The sequence below is a fragment of the Dreissena polymorpha genome, chromosome 14 (genome assembly GCF_020536995.1).
Source record: "Dreissena polymorpha isolate Duluth1 chromosome 14, UMN_Dpol_1.0, whole genome shotgun sequence".
Classification (NCBI taxonomy): domain Eukaryota; kingdom Metazoa; phylum Mollusca; class Bivalvia; order Myida; family Dreissenidae; genus Dreissena; species Dreissena polymorpha.
In genome coordinates, this window is record NC_068368.1 from 5,217,702 (window position 1) to 5,225,616 (window position 7,915).

Sequence of the window (7,915 nt, forward strand, 5' to 3'; positions counted from 1 at the left end):
AGCGGAAAGTGTCGTTCCTGATTAGCCTGTGCGGACTGCACAGGCTAATCTGGGACGACATTTCACGCACATGCATTAATCCCAGTTTTCTCAGAACGCGGCTCATTGGGATGTGGACGCATGCTGAGTTATATATGTTTTGAGGAAAAAATAATCAAAATGCGGAGGTGCGCAATTTCACATGATGTTTAATATTTTTTAATAATTTCATCGCCTTTTAACCATTCTTGTTAACATTATTTTAACTGTGCATTCCTCTAGCAACATTTATAATAAAGTTACGCGCGATTTAAGTTAAAGATTGTCTCTTTTTGGCAATAAAATGCAGTTTAAAAAAAAAAGAACTGAAATATTAATGTTCGCAAATTCTTATGTTGATTGCCGTGTATGTATTGTTCCATCCATCTTACACCTATGACTTGGTGTACGGACGGACGGACGGAAAGATGAAAGGATGAATCGGCATTCTGAAAATCATTGTGTCACATTTGAACGGCCAATAATAAAACAATCAGTATTTGAAACGGTTTATGTAAAAATTATTCACTGCGTGAATCACGGCATTCATTTTAAAGCTATCGGGTGTGATATGTTTTTGTTTTTAAACAATTAGCATTTTTAAAACGTCGTTCGACTTATTTTTATTTTAATTTCTATAGCAACCACCTGTGTGATGCTAATGAAGGCTTCGCATTAAAGCAGAGAACACGCTCAACACAGTAAGCAATAAGGGTTGCAAAAAAAATCCACGATGAATTTCTGGAAAGAAACATAAAATTCCATTCATGTTCAAGTTCCACATTGATGGTCGAAAGTTAAAATTTATATTGGAATGTTTTTTGATGAAAATTAAATGTGAACCGCTCACGCCGTTCCAAACGATTTGCGGCCTACCACAACCTTTCCATCGAAATTGAACTTGTTCCGAGAAAATCTCGTATCAATTCCCTGTCGCCATTTAACGATAGCCGATGCAGATTCAATATGTTGTTTTTGTATTTTCGTTGGTATCCATATCTTTACTATAGCCATGTTTACAATTAACATTTTGCTATAAAATCACGCTGATTTTCATATAAAAAAGTTGAAAGAATAAAGTTATTATCTTTAGAGACTTGAAAGGATTTAACTTGTGAATGAATTGTCTATCGGTAACCCATGCGATTTGAAACACTGCGAGGAGTTTTAGAAAATTCCATCCAGTCAAATATCACATTTGGGTTAATCGGTAGAGAGAGTAGGTTGTAGTTTAAGCAAGCCAGTGAGGACAACAGCCGCTCCTTGTCGTGCATGGGAATTCGTTTAAAACTGTGGTTACGAGCGTGCGTAAAGTGTATATCATATAAAAGTATTTACCAATCATATGGCGTTTATGTAATCATTTTCCAAGAAAACAAAACATGACTAAATGATCTCATCACCATAAATAAATTTGCAATCTATGGGAATACCGCGAAAGGTTGATCGACAACGAGGCAAATTATTTGTCCAATCCATGTTTTATTTTAATCGATCAGAGTCACGAACTATTCGAGACGAATGTTTGATTGGTTGATGGTCTAGAAGCAAATGCAACATGCCTATAGATCATCAAATGAAGGCGGTTATATTTTGATTCATCCACTCTCAATCTTCACAATTCGTATTCAACTGCAAAAACATGTATCAACAAATTGTAACAGTAAATAATTTACGGGACACGTGCATTTATATTCACAGACTGATGACCGTGCATTTGTTTGACAGATCCATAGTCAATGAAGCACTAACATACATCGAATTCAAGACTAATGACCGTGCATACATTAAAAAATAATTTGTTAATACAATTACCATTATGTTACCACGATTAGATACTAACCGCATGGTTGCCGTAAGGTAGTGGATGCTGAGTCCTCCTTGCGACCGGGAGGTCACGGGTTGATCCCTACTGGCAGCTTTACTTTCGACCTCCCTCAAAGACATCAAGTACTGAATGTAGCTCAGAAAATGTCATCGGATGCGGCTCACTAAGCCTAAAGCTTTCGATGCAAATCGAGTTAAAATAAATAGGTTTAAGCTCAACCGCCAGAGTTTCCAGAAAGGCCCGCATTCGGTAAGAAAGTCTATGCTGCCCACTCTGCGTGATGAAAATAAATGTGTATATGAAGACACATTTAAATGAAGATATAACAATTCAGTTCGTATTTTATTGTGACGATTCAAAATTCCTCGTTTCCGTGTATTAACAAGAGATATTTTAAAACATGCAAACCCGTCACGCTTACTTGCAGCAAAAAAGTTTCCATTATCTGGACCTAAGATCTTTGATTTGAAAATTATCTGGGTTCATCCTTGGTCAAGACTGTCCAACCAAATACTATGTACTTCAAGAATAATCTAGACATTTTGCGGGAAAAAAAACCTGTATGATAAAAAGCTTTGGGACTTGACCTTCGACCGTATTACCTCAATCTTCAGAGGCGTATGATTGTCCTCCATAATAACTAATACACCAGTGTGTATGTTTATAGGTCATAGCGTGTTTAAAGTAGTGTGAGGAAACATTATTGGTCTCCTACATGAAATATTATTGATACGATATTAAGTTCAGCATTTGATCGCATTAAAGACTCATCGTTCCATGCTATGCAAAATGCAGTCTATGCATTATCCTCATTATAATTGTAACCCTACTTGCGTCAAACATGTGGTAAACCATATAGACGTGATTACATGTGCCTATTGTCCTATTCTGCTTTCTGACATTTAAATATTCACATGGAGTGCATGAGCAATATACAACAACGTAATCGTGATATATTTAGGTTTCAATCGCATAGAATATAAATTGTATGGTCAATGAAATTGTCGAATAGTAATGCAGTGATTAAGCAGTAACTTGTACAACTAATTGCTTACAGGAAACCAATTGTCAATTAATATAACGTATTAAACATATGTACAAAGTATGAGCAAAACACTCCTTTGATTATGTACGTCACACACAAATGATACCAAAACCTGTCTCACACATTACTTCACAAATCACCTAATACCGATGGGCGATATTGTTTACGAATTCAAATGCAATCTGTCTTGTTTACAATATCTTTTAAACCGTCGAATTTGATGCAAACATGTCTCTTAGATTGTTTTACATCGTTATTTGACGCGTGCCATTGACAAGTATTTGGACAGTTATAGTTATCAATCGGTATATAAAGGCAACGTACGGAATCCGCATTAGGGCCAAGGTGAGTGTCGCGTGTCGACCTTCGAGGTCGACACACGTCATTATCGCGACATTCTCTCGACGCTCTCTCGACGCTCTCTCGACGCGCGACAAATCAGTCGACAATCAATATTTCAGTGTCGCATATCGCGCTGGGTTTTAGAAAAAAAAAATCGCAGAAAATCTTGACTGTCGACTGATATGTCGCGCGTCGTATTGAGCGTCGAGAGAATGTCGCGAGAATGTCGCGAGAATATCGTGTGTCGACCTTCGAGCGCGACACTCGACATTCTCGCGACATTCACTCGACGCACGACAAATCAGTCGACAGTCAATATGATATATCGCGAGAATGTCGCCTGTCGACCTAAAAATCACACGACATTCTCTCGACACACGACATTCTCTCGACGCTCAATACAATATATCGAGCCAATATCGCGCAATTGTCGCTTGTCGACCTAAAAACCCCTAGGTCGACACACGACATTCTCTCGACGCGCGGCAAATCAGTCGACAGTCAATATTTGAGTGTCGCATATCGCGCTGGGTTTTAGAAAAAAAAAATCGCAGATAATCTTGACTGTCGACTGATTTGTCGTGCGTCGAATTGAGCGTCGAGAGAATGTCGCGAGAATGTCGCGAGAACGTCGTGTGTCGACCTTTGACAGTCGACAGTCAATATGATATATCGCGAGAATGTCGCCTGTCGACCTAAAATCACTAGGTCGACACACGACATTCTCTCGACGCTCAATACGACGCGCGACAAATCAGTCGACAGTCAAGATTGACTGTCGACTGATTTGTCGCGCGTCGAGAGAGCGTCGAGAGAATGTCGCTAGAATGTCGTGTGTCAACCGGTGTGGGAGAAATTTTTTCATCTGCAAGCAAGGTGTTATAGTAACTTTTTCAGCTTAAGTAAAAATAGCGGCATATAGTAGCCGCAATAACAGCAGCAGCAGCAGCAACAGAAGCAGCAGCAGTAGCAGCAGTAGCAGCAGCAGCAGCAGCAGTAGCAGCAGCAGAAGTAGCAGCAGCAAATGCAGCAGTAGCAGCAGTAGCAGCAGTAGCAGCAATAGCAGAAGAAGTAGGAGTAGCAGAAGTAGAAGTAGCAGTAGTAGTAGTAGAAGTAGTAGTAGTAGTAGTAGTAGTAGTAGTAGTAGTAGTAGTAGTAGAAGTAGTTGCAGCAACAGTAGCAGCAGCATCAGTAGCAGCAGCAGCAGTAGCAGTAGTAGTACTTGTTGAAGTAGTAGTAGTAGTAGCTGCAGTAGAAGCAGTAGCAGCATTAGTATCAGCAGCAGGAGTAGCAGCAGCAGCAGCAGCAGTAGCATCAGTAGCAGCAGCATCAGTAGAAGCAGCAGCAGTAGCAGTAGTAGTAGTTGTTGTAGTAGTAGTATTAGCTGCAGTAGAAGCAGTAGCAGCATTTGCAGCAGCATCAATATCAGCAGCAGGATAGCAGCAGCAGCAGCAGAAGCATCAGTAGCAGCAGCATCAGTAGCAGCAGCAGCAGTAGCAGTAGTAGTAGTTGTAGTAGTAGTAGTAGTAGTAGTAGTAGTAGTAGTAGTAGTAGTAGTAGCTGTAGTAGAAGCAGTAGAAGCATTAGCAGCAGCATCAGTATCAGCAGCATGAGTAGCAGCAGCAGCAGCAGAAGAAGCAGTAGCAGCAGCGGCAGTAGCAGCAGCAGCAGTAGCAGCAGCAGCAGTATCAGCAGAAGCAGCAGTAGCAGGAGTAGCAGGAGTAACAGTATTAGTAGTTGTTGTAGTAGTAGTAGTAGTAGCTGCAGTAGAAGCAGTAACAGCAGCATCAGTAGCAACAGTAGCAGCAGTAGCAGTAGCAGTATCAGCAGTAGCGGCAGTAGCAGCAGCAGTAGCAGTATAAGTAGTAGTTGTAGTAGTAGTAGTAGCTGCAGTAGAAGCAGAAGCAGCAGTAGAAGCAGCATCAGTAGCAGCAACATCAGTAGCAGCAGCAGCACTAGCAGTAGTAGTAGTTGTTGTAGTAGTAGTAGTAGTAGCTGCAGTAAAAGCAGTAGCAGCAGCAGCATCAGTATCAGCAGCAGGAGTAGCAGCAGCATCAGCAGTAGCAGCAGCAGCAGCAGTAACAGCAGTAGCAGCAGTAGCAGGAGTAGCAGTAGTAACAGTATTAGTAGTTGTTGTAGTAGTAGTAGTAGTAGCAGTACTAGTAGTAGCAGTAGTAGTAGTAGTAGTAGTAGTAGAATTAGTAGTAGCAGTTTTAGTAGAAGTAGTAGTAGTAGCGGTAGCAGCAGCTGCAGCACTAACAGCAGCAAAAGAAGCAGTAGTAGTAGTTGTTGTAGTAGTAGTAGAAGCTGCAGTAGAAGCAGTAGCAGCATAAGCAGCAGCATCAGTATCAGCAGCAGGAGTAGCAGCAGCAGCAGTCGTAGCAGCAGAAACAGCAGCATCAGTAGCAGCAGCAACAGTAGCAGTAGTAGTAGTTGTAGTAGTAGTAGTAGCAGTAGCTGCAGTAGAAGCAGTAGCAGCATTAGCAGCAGCAGCAGTAGCAGCAGCAGGAGTAGCAGCAGCAGTAGCAGCAGTAGCAGTAGCAGCAGCAGCAGTAGCAGCAGCAGCAGAAGCAGCAGAAGCAGCAGTAGCAGCAGTAGCAGGAGAAGCAGTAGTAACAGTATTAGTACTTGTTGTAGTAGTAGTAGTAATAGCTGCAGTAGAAGCAGTAACAGCAGCATCAGTAGCAACAGTACCAGCAGTAGCAGTATCAGCAGTAGCAGCATTAGCAGCAGCAGTATTAGTAGTTGTTGTAGTAGTAGTATTAGCTGCAGTAGAAGTAGAAGCAGCAGTAGAAGCAGCAGTAGCAGCAGCATCAGTAGCAGCAGCATCAGTAGCAGCAGCAGCAGTAGCAGTAGTAGTAGTTGTTGTAGTAGAAGAAGTAGCTGCAGTAGAAGCAGTAGCAGCATAAGCAGCAGCATCAGTATCAGCAGCAGGAGTAGCAGCAGCAGCAGAAGCAGCAGTAGCAGCAGCAGCATTACCAGCAGCAGCAGTAGCAGCAGCAGCAGTAGCAGCAGCAGCAGTAGCAGCATCAGCAGTAGCAACAGTAGCAGCAGCAGCAGTAGCAGTAGCAGCAGCAGCAGTAGCAGCAGCAGCAGCAGCAGTAGCAACAGCTGCAGTAGCAGCAGCTGCGGTAGCAGCAGTAGTAGCAGTAGTATTGGTAGTAGTAGTAGTAGTAGTAGTAGTAGTAGTAGTAGTAGTAGTAGTAGTAGTAGTAGTTGTAGTAGTAGTAGTAGTAGTAGTAGTAGTAGTAGTAGTAGTAGTAGTAGTAGTAGTAGTAGTAGTAGTAGTAGACGTAGTAGTAGTAGTAGAAGTAGTTGTAGTTGTAGTAGTAGTAGTAGTAGTAGTAGTAGTAGTAGTAGTAGTAGTAGTAGTAGTAGTAGTAGTAGTAGTATTAGTTGTAGTAGTAGTAGTAGAAGTAGTAGTAGTAGTAATAGTTGTTGTAGTAGTAGCAGCAGTAGCAGCAGTACCAGCAGTACCAGCAGTAGCAGCAGCAGGACCAGCAGAAGCAGCAGTAACAGCAGTAGCAGTAGTAGCAGTAGTAGCAGCAGTAGCAGGAGTAGCTGCAGTAGCCGTAGTAGCAGAAGTAGCAGTAGTAGCAGCAGTAGTAGTAGTAGTAGTAGTAGTAGCAGTAGTAGTAGTAGTAGTAGTAGTAGTAGCAGCAGCAGCAGAAGCAGCAGTAGAAAATAACTGCATCAACATTGCATGCTATTCATTTTTCAGATTTTTCATCAAGAGTCAATAGCATGACCTGGATTTGTTATCTCTTTTAGGTATTATCCGCCTATGGCAATGTTGAGTGCGAGCTGCACATCATAATTATGATATTGGTTCTTATTCCATGAACAATGAAATCAAAGCACAATGCTCTATAATCTGTAGATTATGTAATTTTTTCAATGGTTTATCAGTCTGTTAACAACCATTTATTGTAATAGCCTTACATATAGATGACACAAGTGTTGTTTATTCATGGATAAATAATTGATGGAACTTGGAAATAATTTGATCTGGAAATTTTTTTAAAATTGAGAACCTTGATTCTGAATTTTGTCAAACATAGTTTTGTTCCGTGAATATAGGGTATCATGTTTTGCCTTCATTATGTTATGGATTTTGTTGTTCTTCTGGTTTAAAATATATAAATAAATCACATGAAGAAAAGAGAAGCTAGTTGTTAAAATTTTATTTATTATTATATAAATATATAACACAGCAAAACATAACTGAAAGAATGTTGAGTTGACACATTATTAAAATAAAAGTATCGTTCAACCCAGTACAATAAAATATGCATCATTTAAAATGGACCAATCATAAATCATTACATGTAACTGTGTCATGAATCAAAAGTAAAGAGCATTTAGACGGCTATAATCTAATTAATGCATGCGCCTAAATTGTTTAACCAGATTGCATGTTCAGTCCATACTAATCAGGGAGACACTTCCCGCTTTTGTCGTATTTTTCTATGAGCGAAAATCCAGTTATGGCAGAAAGTATCGCACCTGATAAGCCTGTGCGGACTACACAGCCTAACCTGGGACAACACAGAGCGAGCCTCAAGTATTTATTAAATGATTAGTTAAATCTTCTTACATGATTTTTTTAAGAAACACTCAGAAATCTCACAGTAAAACATGATTTATTTGATAGCAGGCGCAGGAAAATTAGTTGAACTTGA